Genomic DNA, 18,640 nt, shown 5'->3' with positions numbered 1-18,640 from the left:
ATGCGTTTTCAACATCAATTTTGTTTTCTGAACTTAAATTGGCACTCAATGAGTCGAATTTTTGTATGGTTTCGGTCCTGAGTTTCAGCTTATCGTTTTCATCCAAAAGATTTTTAAGCATGTCCTTATGGTCTTTGGACTTTATAAAAGATTCAATTTTGTCCAGACCATACATATAAGTGGGATTTACATCATTAGAAGATACAACACTTTCACAGTTGTATGCTTCAGCATCGATTTCATCCTCCTTAAACTCAAGGAAGGGTAGAATCATGCGATGTATCTTCTGCCCTATTTCACAATTTAGATGCAGTTGAGTAATGTTAGCATAAAGTCTTTTAGCGATCAAACAAAAAACATTCCTTTGTTTTAACAATTTCAAATTGTGTCTTTGTAAATAAATGTTTTCATCCCTAGACTTAATTAGCTCCGACTCCTTCTGCTCAATCCACATCCTTCGCTCCTCACTCTTGGATGACACCCTGCTTATTTGGTCAGTCAGATTAGAATTTGTGACTCAAGTTTGAGTTAAACAACTATCTAGATTTGAAAGTCTTGAATTCAGATTTGAAAGTCTTGAATTCAAGTTATTTAATTCCTTTTCATATGATTTTTGTGGAATTTTAAACGAAACAAAAATAGATTTTACCTTCTTGATCAGTTCATCAAGTTCACTGATCTGCACACTGAGAGGTTTTGCTATAAAGCATAAGTCCTCTCGCTCCTTGGCCTCGTCATTTCCACCATCAGTATTATATCCCCTCATCTGATATACGTCAGTCACCATCAGACATCTTCCGATGGTTTCATCGTCTTTTGCAACATAAGCATTTCCATGCGAAGGCTTTCTCACCTCATCGTCTTCTGAATCGGTCGACCATACCTGTACGCCACCGAACTCGTCATCCTCTGCCGAACCCTGCACAATAAGAGCATTCATAGATGGATTAGTGGCAGCTTTCTTCCTTTTAATCTCCTCCAGCTTTTTCATAAGAATTGCCTCTTCATCTTTCTCCTCATCTTTCTCAGCCATCTTCTTTAGCACACAATCCTTTGTGTAGTGATTCTTCCCCCACAGTAGAAGCAACTGACACCAGAGTCAGCTTCACCCTTAGCTTCCTTTTTCGACTCCTCAACTTTCGGTTCATCTTTTACTCTTTCGGAACTATAGCTTCCCTGCCAATTACGATTCTTATTGGTAGGAAACTTCTTCTTGATAAACCTTCTGGGATTTGACACCATTAAAGCATAGTCTTTGGCTGTCAGATCGTGATCTCCTAGGTTAAGATCCTCTTCATCTTCTTCTACACTTTTACCCTTGGATAAGAGCGCCAGAGACCCCAGATTAGAAACCACGCTCTTCTCTTGCAGCACTATCTTTTCTTGGGATTTCAGAATTCCCACCAGTTTCGCCAGGGAGTAGGATTTGAACTGCTCCTGTGCTTTGACTGTTGACACAACAGCTCTCCATTCAGATCTTAGACCATTCAGAAAAGTGACCTTCTGTTCAATAAGCTTCCTTTCAATATCATGTTTGATCATCTTGCTAAGAAGATGATTGAAGCGATCAAACGTCTGTGTAACAGATTCATCAGGGCTTTGCTTGAACTCTCCAAATTGAGACAGGAGAAAGGTCTGAATTGAGTGCTCCAGATCTTCATCTGTAGAATACAACTCTCGCAGCCGATCCCAAATTTCTTTAGCAGTACTGCAGGAACTAACCAATCTAAATGTGTCAGATTGAAGAGCGAATTGAATCAGTCTCAATGCTTTGATGTTACACTGAAACTTCTCCTTTTCGTCCTGAGCAACATCTTTCACATCTTTTAACAAATCATTATACTCCTTTTGAGTTTTAATAATTCTGGATGTTCCTAAATGAGAAAATGGTCCAGACATAATGGCCTCCCATATCAGATATCCATTATCTTCAGATCCAATGACGTAGTCTTCGAAATGATGCGCCCAAACTTCGTAATCTTGAGTGTAGAGAATTGGAATCTTGGTTGTAGATCCTATACTGTTTGAGATGTTCATAGGATTGGATTGAGAATCGTCCATGCTTGATCGTTTAACCTATTGTAAGATCAAACTTGTAATACTAAATATTAGGGCAAGATGAATAATTACTGAGATTCGTCAATTATGGAGTGACGGCTCAACAAATATCAGTAAATGCGGAATTAACCCTAATCACTTCTTTCACAGAAGAGATGTGTATGAATTACACAGCCTCCTGCTCTGATACCAATTGATGAGTTTAAGAAACTCTTTGATCGTTTAGATCTTATAACAGGTAAACCACAAAAGCAAAAACAGCAATATAAAACACAAGAATGAATCTGAATATGTTGAATGATTCGATTGATTCAATCCTCAGTAGAGCTCGATAAAGAACTTCCGATGTAGAGGATATTAGGGATACAAAAGATAAAGATCAAAATACTTGACAGAATAATTTCTAAACTCTTACGTTCTAGGATGCATGCAAGCACCTATAAATACAAAACCCTATTAAATAACTCACGGATGGACAGGCCCATACCGGAGACTAAATGGACTAAATAGCGAGCCCAAGATGCAACACCTTCTGGACCTAACACATACCAAACCAGGAAAAGTCAACATTGGTCAAAGTCAACATCCAGTTGACCTGAATCGCCGAGTTGGTCTACCAACTCGTCGAGTCCATACTCCACTAACCCGATCCAAACTCGACTTCACTCGTCGAGTCTAGCAAGAACTCGGTGGGTTCTCCTTCATTCAAACCATCAGGACCATCTTCATCCAACTCGGCGAGTTCTTCCTTGAACTCGTCGAGTTTATCTTCAGCAAATGAATGCGTCCAGTCTATGACTCGCCGAGTTGTATGAACAACTCGTCGAGTTCATCTTCAAAGATTAGGATAATGCCTTGGACTCGTCGAGTCTGTTCATCACTCGTCGACTCCCATGATTCCCATGTCCCTTTTCATGTCTAAACATCTACGGGACTTTCCTCCATAACAGCTAGTCCGTCCACAGAAAGGATTTGGTGGTCAATCCACCGCGACTCACCGAGTCCCAAGAACAACTCGTCGAGTCTCATCCTTGACTAACACTATACAGTCGATTTAAATGGGTCTTAACACACCAAAACCATCGATATGGCCTCCTAATGCCTATTTTACACGTAAAGTCCCGAACTTGGTGCACATGCAAGGGGTCTTTGGCTCAAAAGGCCATAAAAGATGTTCTACAAAGTGCATGGGGCTCTCATGGCCATAGAGTTGGCATCTTTCTGCCTTGAGACCCCTCCAATTACCCAGATCTGAAGTCAAAACCCCAAATAACCCTTCACAATTCCAAAAATGGGTTAGAAAGCCCTAAAGATACTCAAAATCCAAGCCCTAAGGATAAATAAACACATGGAAGACCAAGACAGGGGAATTTTACCTTGAATGAGCTAGAAATGGAACAAAATCTTTAGATATCCAAGCTCTAACTCGAACTCCCAAGCTTCCTTCCTCATTTCAAGCTTCACAAACCACCAAAATGCACCAAAATGGCCTTAGGACCCTCACACAAGGCTAGGGTTTCGAGATAATGCTTTCTGGGAGTAATAGGGACGATGGAGGCTGAGATAAAGTGTTTAAATAGGGTGCAAACCCTCAGTTTAGGGTTTTACCCAAACAACACCTACTCGTTGGGTCAGTCTTCTTACTCGTCGAGTAGGTCACTTAAACTGTTCGCGGATCTCGACTCTACTCGACGAGTTGGGCCTCCAACTCGTCGAGTCCCAGAGAAAAACACAAGAAATGCTTGAATTAACTACGTACTAGGAATCAGGTGTTACAGAAATGGTGGCTGGTCGTTCGAGTCTGGGGGCACCAAATGATGCGACCTTGGATCCGACCACCTACTCTAAGGATGTGCTCCTAGACTGGAGGGAATCTGCGAGGTCACAACAAACACGACCGTTAGAGTCGCCCCAAGGACTGTGCCCCGGGAGAAGGCTACGAAAATCAAGTTAGATCGGATGGTAGAAGTGAGGTGATTCTACTTAGCTGGAGAGAGCCATCTTGGTGCTGGGGGTGGTGTATGGTGGCTGAAGGCGGAGGGTGGTGGCTAAGCAACCCGGTAGGAGTCTAGGGTGGCGGTTGATCCAAGGGGAAGGATCCTCTCCATTGAGGAGATATTGTTCACTTTATAAGGGACAATTAGGTCAGGCCTTGGGCCAGCCCAATCTGGACCCAATTAGCAAGGAGCTAGGCAAGGCCGCCCGAGGGCACCGAGCAAGGCTGGCGGGCACGCAGCAAGAAAAGCTGACAAGGGAGCGCCAATCAAGGGAGTGCTATGTCGGGCCGGCAGGAGAGTCCCGGGCAAGGCTGGCAAGGGAGCGTCACGCAAGGCTGGCAAGAGAGTGCCAGACGAGGCTGACAAGGGAACGTCAGGCAAGGCTGGCACGCCAGAGCTGTTTAGGCCATGCTAATGGACCTGATATCATCAATGGGAGACGTTCAAAATTACACTTATTTGGATACCCCTGTCTCGCCATTTTCGTCCCTTAATATTACGTCAGAATTATATAAATCATTAATTCCTGGATTTAAACCAATCACTATTACATGTCCTGATTCTACGCAATTTTTGCCGCTGATATCCTTGGACCAGAATTAGTTTTTGGAAATTCCACATGGAACAGGAGGCACTAGAGTTTATCTTTCGAACTCTAGTCCTCTAAACAATTGTGTGATTGAGGAAATTATTACCGAGAGACGTAGAAATGACTCGAACAAGCTTAATGATTCCACTAATTCATTTTGGGCTTCTCTTGATAGTGATGTAGATGAGGAATTTTAAGTGTAATGATGACACTTTGTTCAAATCCTATGTTTTTAACTCGAAAGTTGTTTCTAAGTAAACATTAGTTCCAGTTAAGCCTTGTTGCAACAATCCATCTATCGGGCGGTTGTCTAAGTCAACATCTGACTCTAAGAAGAAGCTTTGATTGAATAAGAAGGACATTGTTCATCCGAAGACAAAAGTTAGGAAAACTGTAGAGAAAGAACTAGGTCTATACAATGCTCTAGATTCCTTGAGAAATCTCATCAGAAAGTGTCTCAAACTGTTGTTAGTCTAGCCACTATGAATCACAATACTTTCAAGTTTGTTAATATTATTCAGAGACCATCTATTCCTGTTGGCTTAGGTTAGAAGTTTGTTTAATAAGTATGTTGCTATAAATTATGAAAGAGCCATAGTGTTCTAGGTTGCATGTACTCATACTTTGATTATGTTTCCACTATGTAATTATTCTTGTCTATAACCTTGAAAACCCATCAAAAGTGTGTATGTGATCAAATTTAGTTGAACATCGAAGAGTATCAAAATTAACATACCCCTATGCTCTTTGCAACAAGAAGAAGAAGCAGAAGTAAAATCGGTAGTGAGAATGAGAAGTTTCTTTCATTAGGAGTGTCTCATTGTCGACATGTGGTGCATTGGTACCCGCAAGAGTTTAATTAAACATCGAAGAGTATCAAAATTAACACGTCCTAATCTGGCATGCCAAAATAGTTGAAGACTCAAGCAAGTAAGTCGAAGAGTTATTCAAATCATTAGCATTTGGCTTAACAACCATGAAACAAAACATAAACATACCCATATGCTCTTGGCAACATGAGGAAGAAGCATAAGCAGAATGGGTATAAAGGGGAAGAAGTTTGTTTCATTAGGTGTGCCTCAATGTCGACTAGTGGTGTATTCGTACTCGTGGGACAAGTGCTTAGTGGACCCAAGCCAATCTGGTTCATATTTGCACCCCTCGTACATGCGCAAAAAAGAGCATTTCTACCATAAGACTTAAAAGGCTAAGATGCATTTATAGTTATAAAGTCATTTTCTTTTTATACTTTCACCCATGTGGGATGAAATAAAACTCACTTAACAAGATATGACTAGCACACTTGACTAATAAGGTGTCTAACAAGGTGATTGTAACAAGAACGGGTTGGTTTCAATCCTAAACATACACTAACTAGCATTAAAAAAAGCCATTAACATTTTGTTAGTTTCTTCTAACTACCTCGTTTCCACATGCAATTTTTCATTCGGTTTTGATCCGTTTTGAAATGTGATATATCAAAACATAGAGGATATACAAACACATAATTGTTTTTACATTTTAATAATATTTAGGTTCAAAATTAATGCTAAAAACGGAGAAAATCCAAATTTTGAAAATTATCTCTTATGTACATACCCTAGTTCCGAAATCCCGCAATTTTACCTTTCAAAGTGAGTGAATATTACCACCAACCAATAACCCTTTTTTATAATCATATATAAAATAGTAATTATTATTAATAAATTAAACAAAAAAGTGTTTATAAATCAAATTAACCATTTTGACCGGTTTTTAAAAGTTTGATTCTTTCGACCCAAAAAACTTAATTAATTTTACCCTAACTGATGTTAACTTCCATTTGACTTGATATTTTCTTCATCTATGTATGGAAATATTTGAATATTATAACCGATAACATTTGAATAAATTGTGACATTAGTTTTACACCAGAAGTTTTTTTTTTTCTTTTTTTTTTTTAAAAGTGAGAATTTAGTAGCATTGCAGTGCTACTAAATGCCTTCATATTGACAGTCGGTATCTTTAAAACAAAGCCTGAAAAGGAATTTATTGACCATGATGTCAATTTCATCAATGCTTACCAATCCATGCTCCATTTATTTGAATGAGTTATTAATGTTTTCGATATTATTGACTCTCAGATATTGTTCGTATCATATGTTTATGGTCATACACACGTATTTACTGTTCAGTTGCAGGGGAAATATTACATTAAGGGCATATATGTCATTTGGTTTCTTTGTATGTTTACATACATATCTTATATAAATATCGTACGTTGAATAAGAGTTATTTAATTAAAATAATATTTTTTATAAATTATTATTTAAAATTTTTACTATCAAATTGTCGGTAGTAAAATAATTTTACTGTTAATAAAATAGTTTTATTATATATCAAAACGATCTAAATATAATGATTAACAAAAAATATAAAAAAAAAACTTTTAATAATATATAAACACAAAAATATTTATTATAAAATTTGTATTAAAAAGACACAAATCGAATAAAAAGAATATATATATATATATATATATATATATATATATATATATATATATATATATATATATATATATAGAGAGAGAGAGAGAGAGAGAGGGAGAGAGGTAAAGGTTCAAATGAGAACCAAAAAAATTAAGAACCTAAGAACCAACTAATTAAATTTAACCCACTTTTTATATAATACTCGTTATATTCAAAATTAGATCTAGACTTGGATTTGATCTCTCTCTCTCTCTCTCTCTCTCTCTCTCTCTCTCTCTCTTCAAGCTTCAATAACTCAACTAATGTCTCCTTTTGATTTTCACCACCGGTTACTCCTCAACCGCCGCCATAACCACCCGGACGACAATGCGACCTCCGACGATCACGACTGTCGACGATTCGGTGACTGTTGTTGCTGATAACGTCAAACCACCATCAGATCTATAAGATCGATGTCAGTTACTGCCATTACAGTCGTACAAAATCCTTCAGTGTTTGTGACGAGCATCTAACCTCCGACGACCTGCATTATTGTTGCTTTGGTTAACCGTCTTCATAACCATCAACGTCAGCCTTGTACCATCAGATCTGTGAGCTATGCTTCATTTCCAACCACCTTTCGACCCCTGACCTCTCCAAATCACCAGAAAACATTGTGTCGCCTCTCTCAACCTTTCAGATCTGAAGCCAAAGACGTCAGAAAAGTCATCAACTGCCATTGATCCTTTAGATCTGAAGCAAAAACACACCGCTTTCTCGGATTTGGTTAGATCTGGTCAGATCTGATGTGTTTGGTGTAATTTCAAGCGTAGATCTTGTTAGATCTGAAGTCAAAGACACAAGGATTTCTCATATCAGGTTGGATCTGTTCAGATCTATAATAACCGAAGACTCTAAGAAACATGACAATCTCAGATTTATAAATCACATCAGATCGAAAACAATATGCACACAAGGTGTTTGATGAAATGCTTCAACGAGATCTGTAAGTTTTTAATTTATGAACAAGTGTTCAAAATTTTGTATTAAGCTATGAATTGTTGTTTGAAGTGTGTATTATACTATGAATTCTGATTTTTGGATGCATTAAGTTGTGAATTTTAGTGTTTGAAAAATTGAATTAAATTTTGAATTAATATCTGAAATATTTTATTAAACTGTGAATTATGAAACTTTTGTTATCTAGATTTGAATTTTATACACGTAAATGAGTTGTGAATGTAGTGTATTAAAGTATGAATTTTGTATATTAAGCTGTGAATTTTATTCATACTTTAGTATTATAAATTCATATTTTAATACATATAAATGCCTCTAAATAAAAATGTCTAAATATAAGTTTTAAGTTGAGAATATGGATCTAAATATATAATTTTGTGTATTTAATTGTGAATGTATTGTACTTAACTGTGAATACGCTTTATTAAACTGTGAATATTTTATCTGAAGTTATAAATATTAGTTTTAAGTTAATAATATATAACTTTCATATGTATTAAATTATGAATTTGTTATATCAAGTTGTGAATTTTGTGTATTAAACTGTGAATTGACTATATTAAATTGTGAATGTTTATCTGAAGTGTATTAAATTATGAATTTGTTATATTAAATAGTGAATTTTATATATTAAACTGTAATTTACTGTATTAAGTTGTGAATTAACTGTATTAAGTTGTGAATTTTTTATGTAAATGTGTGTTAAAATAATAATGATTTGTGAATGAATTTTTCTATTAACTTTACTGTGAATGTATTTTTTTGTTGTATTTATGTATTAGTTTTTAGATAATTATTTTGCATTAAATTCAAATTGAGGGAATTAATATGTTTATTAAACTATGAATATAATATTTAAGCTGTAAATACATGACTTTGTATATAGATATGATTTTCAATGAATGATGGTTGCGACGGTGGCACAAGATGGTTGATGACAACATATGTTGGTGGTGATAGAGTTTTAGTTTAACTTATCTGAATATGTCAATTAGTGTAATATAGATTGTATTAAGTTGTGAATTTTGTATATTAAACTGTAAATGGACTATATTAAATTTTATTTTAATAAATTGTGTGTTAAAATAAGAATGTATGTATAAATGAAAATATTATACTATAAGAATTACGAATTTCCCTTTTCACATACCAAAATGACAAATATAATGATTTTTAACATATTTAATAAGTATTCACAATACATGTTACTTATGATAAGGGGTTCTTAGGGTTCTTAATCTTTTATAGTTCTCATTTGAACCACTCTCTCTCTCTCTCTCTCTCTCTATATATATATATATATATATATATATATATATATATATATATATATATATATATATATACACACACACACACACACAAATAGTTCTTATAAAATTTGTATTAAAAAGACAAAAATCGAATAAAAATAGTATATATATATATATATATATATATATATATATATATATATATATATATATATATATATATATATATAGGGAAGGGTTATATGGAAAACAAAAAAAAAAACCCAGGATTTTAATTTAACTAATGTAACCAACCCCCTACCCCACACTTAATTTATGTAATGTCCCCATTGCATGTTATGAATGATAAAGAATATAAAAGTAAAAGGAGAATTGGAACAATCTCCCCTGGGATAGAAGTTGTGAGGTTTATATTCTTCATTTTAAGCTCCATATTTAGTTGACTTTGGCATGGGAATAGTTCATCCACGCCTTGGGTGTCAAACGTCTCGTGTGGTTAACAACTCTAAATATGTAGGAAAAAACATATTGGAATAGCCTAGAATTGGTCTTGAAAAATATAGCCAATTGCCGCCTTTAATTGAATCAAATCGTCGAATCAAAGATAAAATAATGAGCAACTCGTCGAGTTTAGGTGGAGACTCGCCGAATTGAATCGTGATATGGCAGAAATCGCGAATTTTCTCTTAGACTCGTCGAGTTGTGAGTATGCACTCGACGAGTTTTTTTTTCTCTGTATGGCCAATTTATTTCTTCTGCTTCAGGTCTATTTTTGAGGTAAAGGAGGGTATTAAGGCAACACACCCCCTCATTTTTCTTCAGTAATTAGACTTCTATTCAGCCATTTTAAGAGTCGGACTCGTAATACGACTCAAATCTTCTAATCTTCTCGTCTAGACTCGACCCCTCACTTTGTTTCCTCATGCTTTAAGTAATCATTCAAAACTCACCCTATTTTTTGTAAAGATCAAAAACAAAAACCAAATAAAAAAGGAAAACAAACATCAACTTAAAATCCTAAATTACTCCTAGTTAACTAGAAGTTTTAAACGAAACAAACCAAAATAAGAGAACACACAAACAAAATAAAATTCTCTTAACATATCAAACACAAATAAAAGAAAAGGATAGTCACTCCTCGTCCTCGTCATTTCGTCCTCCATATCTGCTACCACTACCATCGGCTCCACTTTGCCTAGCGCTCATCGATCCTCCCAACTTTGAATGTGAGGGTAGTTCGGGAAAGAATCATTACGGGGAATGTGTAGGTGGCTCATCATATGTTCAAGAACCATGTGGTTGTGATTCAAGCTACGACCTATGTCGTCTAGGTACGCCCTTAACTCCACATTGTATGGGTCCATAGGTGGCTCTTCGTCCACGGGAATAATGGCGGGTCTTCGTGTATGTGCGCTTGTCTAGGCCTCACCCTCCTTCCTGGCTGCTCCGGCACCACAAATTCATCTTCATCCAGAATAGCAAAGTTTCCCCCTCCATAATCTTTAACAATTCTAGCCCTGTTATAAAGAAGAGGACTAAATGAAGGTGATTGCACCAAAGATAAGTAATTCCTGACCCCTCTCTAGAAAACACCATAAGATCTTGCCAACCATGACACAAACATCCCACCAAAAATTCGTGAAGTTTTCCGATCTTTCACCCCACACTCCGCTAGCTACCTTGCCAGGAAATAGGGAATGTTACAGTAAGTGTTTGGCATAATTTATACACCATAGGAAAAAGACATCATGGCTAGGCACTTTGTCATCATCTTTTTGCATGTTGATGGAGCTTCAAATGAATCGGTGGACGAGTCAGTGGACCGGTGACCTAATACTTGCCTCTTGTGCGGCCGATGGTATATAAACTCCATTCGCTATTGTTGACCACCAATTAGGTTCGGCCTCCCTATTCGGAAATTCTTTATGGCAACTATCCAAAAACATACCAAAAGCTTCAGTCATCACTTCTGCTTGATTATATAACTCCATTATCCATGCCAATCCTGCTATGGTGCACTCCATATATTTACCCCATGAGAAAAGGTCAATGCATTTGTGTTATAGTAGTCATCTCCACCTCGGAATGTAACCGTAGCATAAAATTCCAAGCACAACTCCTGGTATACTGGTTCTTGCAACTAGAATAACCTTCTCCATGCATTACACGTTATCCTAAACCCATTATTTAAAAACACCTTCGTCAAATACGAGTTCATGGCTTCCAACAAACCCACTTGCTCTAACCATGAAAAATTCAATTCATTTGGTAAATAAAACTCCTTCTTTTTAGTGTTACCAGCTTCTTCTTCTACACAACCAATATTCTTTGAGACCCAATTTGTGGAAAATTAACCAAGGGAAGTCCCCTTGGTTCCTTGGAACTTGTTGACTCCTGTGTCTGCTCATTTTTCTGCAAAAACAAACAGCAAGAAAAACAAACAAACCATAAAATATGTCAAAAATAAGTTTTCAATCGAAATTGGGTACTCTGCTAAAGCAACTCGTCGAGTTGACGAGTTCTATGAAGGTTGCGAATTTTTTTTTCTGATTTCATCAGATTCGACCACTTAAACTCAAAATCATACCAGGGGTTTGTCTAGTGTAACGTCCCAAAAATACGAGCCAAAAATTTTATTTTTAAAACATGTACTTAGCAAAACATTAGGAATAAAACGTTCAACGATCATATCATTTCACAAAAGATATTGCATGTCTGGAAAACATTTTTATAAAACATAAAAGTGTTAGAGTACAAATCCCCAGGAAGATCTCATGATGCGGAATACAAGCATGTGTGTGATGTACCGCTACCGCGCCAGCTCATTCCCCTTCAAAGAAGAGGTACCTGAAACCAAAACTGAAACTGTAAGCACAAAGCTTAGTGAGTTCCCCCATCCTACCACATACCAAACAATCACACATCATACATACTGCCGGGCAATTCTGGGGTGCACGACCTACCCGGTACGGCCATTCTGGGGTGCCGACCTACTCGTGTCAAGCTGTTCTGGGGTGCTGACTACCCATGTCAAGCCATTCTGGGGTGCTGACTACCCATCCGTGCTAACGATCAAACTTGGGGACTATTCCCCTCTTACTACCACTATCACATATAACATATCATGCCAACATATAAACATAACATCACATACTGTCATACATATCTGGGGTGTTTGACCTACCCTTCGGTCCTAACAACCAAACTCTACTATTATCACATATACATATCATACCAGCATACAAACATATCAGGTAGTAGCAAACCTAGATGATATCACAAAGACAATCATATAACATACAACTCCTACTGGTGTGCCGACATTATGGTCGTAGACCCACCGCTACTAGAAGGTAACTCACCTCAAAGTAGCTGCTGATCGGTGTGGGAACTGACTGTCTTCTGCTGCTGCTGCTCCGGAAATCCTCTGGCTAATAATTCCCTCAAAACACTTAGTCAAATACTGCTAAGTGTCCTCAGGTTAAAATGACCATTTACCCCTAACCAAACCAAGAGTCAAAGTCAAAGTCAACTGCCAGTTGACCCGACTCTCCGAGTTGGCTTGCCAACTCGCCAAGTCCCTATCCCTTTGTCTGACCATAACCCGTCTCTACTCGTCTAGTTAGGCATTGACTCGACACGTTTTCCTTCTAAACCAAAGACCAATAGTCCTTCATCCTACTCGCCAGGTTGTATGAACAACTCACCGAATTCATCGTCATCCGAAGAACACTCTATGCTGAGACTCACCGAGCTATATGAGAAACTCGCCGAGTTTGTTCTTGAGGCAAGAAGATTGCCTTGAACTCGCCGAGTCAGGGCATCGACTCGCCGAGTTCCTTCATGAGTGAGTCTGGCTTCCGACCCACTGAGTCACACCCCATGACTCACTACTCCACCCCGCAAACGTGAAAATAGGGAAAACTCGGGGACTCGCGACTCGACTTGCCGAGTCCGATGAACGAATCGTCGAGTCTGTCACATGCAAATACTATATACTCGATTTTGCTTGAATCCAGCTCATGCCATTCATAGATCTGGGTTTCTAGGGCATGAATAACACGTAAAGTTTCCAACTTTACGTGTAAATAATCACCAAAGAAGGTTTTAGGGCTCAAAATGCACTAAAAGGGTAGATCTAGGGCTTTCATGCAATATGGCTCCATAAAGGCAGTAGATCCAAGCTCCTGGAGCTCAATCATGCCTAGATCTAGAGGCTAAACAACTTATTACAAACCCCAATACACAATTAAGCTTGGGGAAAGGCTCAAGAAAGACTTTCATGGAGCTATAAGGGACTATAAGCATGAAAACAAAGGGAAACCAAGTTATACCTCAAGAAAATCACTGGGATAACACAAGGATGCTTGGCCTCCTTCTTCTCTTCTTGATATACTCTTCTTTCTTCTCAAAATCTTCAAGAAACACACCAAAGCACTTCAATCTCACAAGAAATAAGGGTTAGAACGATGTTGGGAGCTCTGAGGGTGAAGGGGGCGAGGTGGGGGCGCATAAGGTTGGTTTAAATAGGGTGCAAACCCTTGGAATTTAGGGTTTCACCAGACAGCGGGGACTCGCCGAGTCGCCAACTTAAACGTGCCCCCAAACCCGTCTCTACTCGGCGAGTCGGCCCTACAACTCGCCGAGTCCATGGCTAAAAACGTAAAATACTTAGATAAATTTTATGTACCAGGAACCAGGTGCTACAAATCTCCCCCACTTATTTTAGACTTCGTCCTCAAAGTCTGCTGCTCGATCTTGAAACAGCTCGGGGTAATACTCCATCATTTCTTCCACCGGCTCTCAAGTCCATTACGAACCCTTTCGGTGCTACCATTGCACCTTTACTAATTCCACCCTCTTGTTCCTCAGATCCTTCGACTTCCGGTCGAGGATTGCAACAGGGCGCTCAATGTAATTCAGGCTGTCATCAACCTGTATATCCTCTAGCGGCACCACCACTGAATCATCCACTAGGCACTTCCGCAGCTGGGAGACATGGAAAGTGCTATGGATCTGACTGAGCTCGACTGGCAGATCCAGCCTATATGCTACCTTTCCCACCCGGGCTACAACCCTAAACAGACCAATGTATCTCGGGCCAACTTGCCCTGCTTCCTGAATCGAATGACGCCTTTCCATGGCGACACCTTCAGGAGAACCATATCCCCGACCTGGAACTCCAGGTCTGAACGACGCTTGTCGGCGTAACTTTTCTGCCGACTCTGCGCAATCTGAAGCCTGCTTCAAACCTGCTGGATCCTCTCGGTCGTCTTGAGCACCACATCGATGCTCCCCATGACCCTCTGGCCAACTTCACCCCAACATATCAAGGTCCTGAACCTCCGACCGTACAACATCTCGAATGGAGGACGATCAATACTCGCGTGGTAGTTGTTGTTGTACGAGAACTCAGCCAAGGGAAGATAGGTATCCCAGCTACCACCGAAGTCTAGCACGCATGCCCGCAACATATCCTCCAAATTCTGGATGGTCCGCTCACTCTGACCATCCGTCTGCGGGTGAAAGTCGGTGCTAAAATGCAGACGAGTGCCCAACTCATCATGAAACTTCTTCCAAAACCTAGAAGTGAACCGCACATCTCGATCGGATATCACTGACACTGGCACCCCGTGCCGCGCCACTATCTCGCTGATATAGATATCGGCCAACTTTTCGACCGAGATACTCTCCTGAATCGGAATAAAATGGGCACTCTTGGTCAACCGATCCACGATGACCCAAATCGAATATACTCCTCGTGCCGTCCAGGGAAGCTTTGTGATAAAATCCATCGTAATATCCTCCCATTTCCACAACGGAATATCTAACGGCTGCAACTTGCCGTGCGGTCTCTGATGCTCGGCCTTGACCTTCCTGCAGGTCAAACACCGCTCGACGTACCACGCTACATCCCGCTTCATGCAGGGCCACCAGTAGTCTAGGCGAAGATCCGGATACATCTTCGTCGCCCCTGGGTGAATAGAGAATTGGGATGTGTGCGCCTCCTCCATCAAGATATGACGCACACCTCCGTGATACGGCACCCACACCCCGCAGTGTAGTGTCAATAACCCTCGGCTATCATAATCGAAGGAGGGGACTTGACCCACTATTCGCTCACTCTTCCGATGTTCCTCCTTCATAGCCTCCTGCTGAGCTTCCCGAATCTGCTCTAACAGGGGAGTCACCATAGTCATCCTCATGCAAATATCCCTGACCGGCGCCGCCTTGCCGCTAAGCGCATCGGCCACCACATTGGCCTTCCCCGGGTGATAAAGGATATCACAATCATAATCCTTCACCACGTCCAACCACCGACGCTGCCTCATGTTCAGATTCGGCTGATCCATGAGGTACCTCAAACTCTTGTGGTCCGTGAAAATGGTACATCGAACCCCGTAGAGGTAATGCCGCCAAATCTTGAGGGCGAAAACCACCGCCCCCAACTCTAAATCATGCGTCGGGTAGTTCGCCTCGTGAGGCTTGAGCTGCCTCGAGGCATAAGCAATGACATGCCCCCTCTGCATCAATACTGCGCCTAAGCCTGAGATCAACGCATCACAGTACACCACAAAATCCTCGACGCCCTCGGGTAGGGCTAAGATTGGCGCCTCGCACAATATCTGCCTCAGAATCTCGAACGCTGCCTGCTGCTCAGGCCCCCATCGAAAGACCACGGCTTTCCTACTCAACCGTGTCAGGGGTACAACTATATTGGAGAAATCCTGAATGAATCTCCGATAGTAACCTGCTAATCCTAGGAAACTCCGAATATCGGATGGAGAGTTAAGAACCTCCCATCTCAGCACGGCCTCCACCTTGGCCAGGTCTACTGAAATCCCGTTCTTGTTGACGAGGTGCCCAATATACTGCACCTCGTGCAACCAAAACTCACATTTAGAGAACTTGGCGTACAAGCTCTCCCTCCTCAAGGTCTCCAAAACCTCTCTCAGATGCTCCTCGTGCTCCTCCTGCGTCTTGGAATAAACCGAGATGTCATCAATGAAAACTATCACCGATTGATCCAGCATCGGTCTACACACGCGGTTCATGAGGTCCATGAACACGGCAGGAGCATTGGTGAGCCCAAACGGCATCACCACGAACTCATAATGGTCATAACGCGTCCGGAACGCGGTCTTCTGTACATCCTCCTCTCTGACCCTCATCTGATGATAACCTGAATGCAAATCGATATTGGAGAAGCAATATGCTCCCTGTAACTGATCAAAGAGGTCATCAATCCTCGGGAGTGGGTAACGGTTCTTCACCGTTACCTTATTCAGCACCCGGTAATCTATGCACATCCAATGCGACCCGTCCTTCTTCTTCAAAACAGGATCGGGGCTCCCCAGGGTGAACTGCTCGGTCGAATAAATCCCTTGTCTAGCAGCTCCTACAGCTGCGTAGACAACTCCTGCATCTCGGGAGGAGCCAACCGATAGGGTGCCTTGGCTATCAGAGCCGCACCAGGAACTAGGTCGATCCTGAACTCTACTTGACGTTTTGGAGGTATTCCAGGAAGCTCCTCCGGGAACACATCAGCGTAGTCTCGCACCACTGGAACCCCGCTCACCGTAGCCTTACCCGTCTCCCAGCTATCCATAACATACGCGACATATCCCGTGCATACCTGCTGAAGGTAGCGCCTAGCTCTCGCTGCTGAACATACTGCAGGTCCACGCTGTGGCCTCTCGCCGTGGATCACCAACTCTCCCCCACTCGGGGTCCTGATCCGCACTAGCTGCTGCCCGCAATCTATCACCACCCCATTAGGGCTCAACCAATCCATGCCTATAATCACCTTGTTCCCCCGCAACAGGATGGGAACCAAATCCACCAAATAGCGCTCCTCAAATAACCTTAGCACACAATCCCTGAATACTGCTGATGATCGCACCGATCGATCATCGGCAATCTCTACCTCTAAAGGGCAATCCAACATGCCCGAAGTCTCAGCAAACCTCTTGCTAAGCACAAGGGAAACAAATGATCGGGTGGCACCCGAGTCAAACAACACCTGAACAGGAATATCGTTCACATGGAACGATCCTAATGCATATAAACAGAGCACATATCAATATCATAACATCATAAAAATAAAGTTGAGGGAAAGAATCATACCCGTCACCACATCGGGTGCGGCGCGTGCCTCCTCTGTCGTCAGCTGAAACGCCCGGCTCCTCACCACTGGAGCCTCTGCCTTGCCCTGCCGGCCATCTGTGATCCGCAGGGTAGCTGGAGTCGGCGCCTTAACTGGCGCTGATCCTGTCAACTGGGGGCAACTGGCCTTCTTGTGGCCCCTCTGGTTGTAGTGAAAACACAGCAACTCTGATGTCTGAATCACAGGTGTAGGGGCGGTACAATCCCTGCTGAAATGCCCCGTCTTGTCGCACTTATAGCAGCCCGACGATCCCAACCTACATGCCCCCTCATGAGGCCTGCCGCATTTCTTGCAGTGGCTCGGTCCTGACTGGCCTTTCGGCCTCCCATCTGATCCCTTGGGCTTCTTCCCCGAAGCCCCTCTTGCCTGTCCCTCCTCTTTCTTCCTCTTCCGGATGTGCTCCAGATCTATCTCCCTCTCCCTCGCCCTGGCAATCATAGAGTCCAAGGTAGGGTAAGCTGAAAAACTGACATGCTCTCGAATATCAGCTCGGAGCATGTCATGGTAGCGGGTCCTCCTCATGTCCTCATCACCAGCATACTGGGGCACCAACAATGCCCTCTCCCGGAACTTGGCGGTGATCTCCACCACAGTCTCCGTCGTCTGCCTCATATCTAAGAACTCCCTGGCCAGCTGCTGAAGCTCGACAGCCGGTGCAAACTCTGCCCAGAATCTGGTCGCGAAGTCCGACCAGGTCATAGCCTCGACAGCCGAGGCTCCCAACGAGTCACCCACGCACTCCCACCAATCCCTAGCTCGATCTCGTAAACACCCTGCTACAAACCTCACCTTCGACCCCTCAGGGCAGAAGCTAATCATCTGTGCAGACTCAACGTCTGCAATCCATCCCCTGGCAGCTATGGGTTCCTTTGCCCCGTGAAAATCCGACGCACCACTGCCCCTGAAGTCCTTGAAGGACAGTGTGCGAGATCCTAACTGGCCAGATGCCATGTCGCTCCTGAATGCCCGGAGGCGATCCTCCATCAACTCCAATATCGCTTCCTTGATCGACCCGAAGATAATGGGGGTCGACTCAAGGATGCCTCTGGTCATCTATGACGCGATGAACTCGCGTAACCCCTCATTTACTGGCTCGGAACCTGATC

The sequence above is a fragment of the Lactuca serriola genome, chromosome 5, assembly GCF_051521515.1.
Source record: "Lactuca serriola cultivar US96UC23 chromosome 5, Lser_US96UC23_V15, whole genome shotgun sequence".
Lineage (NCBI taxonomy): Eukaryota > Viridiplantae > Streptophyta > Magnoliopsida > Asterales > Asteraceae > Lactuca > Lactuca serriola.
This window is presented reverse-complemented; position numbering follows the sequence as displayed.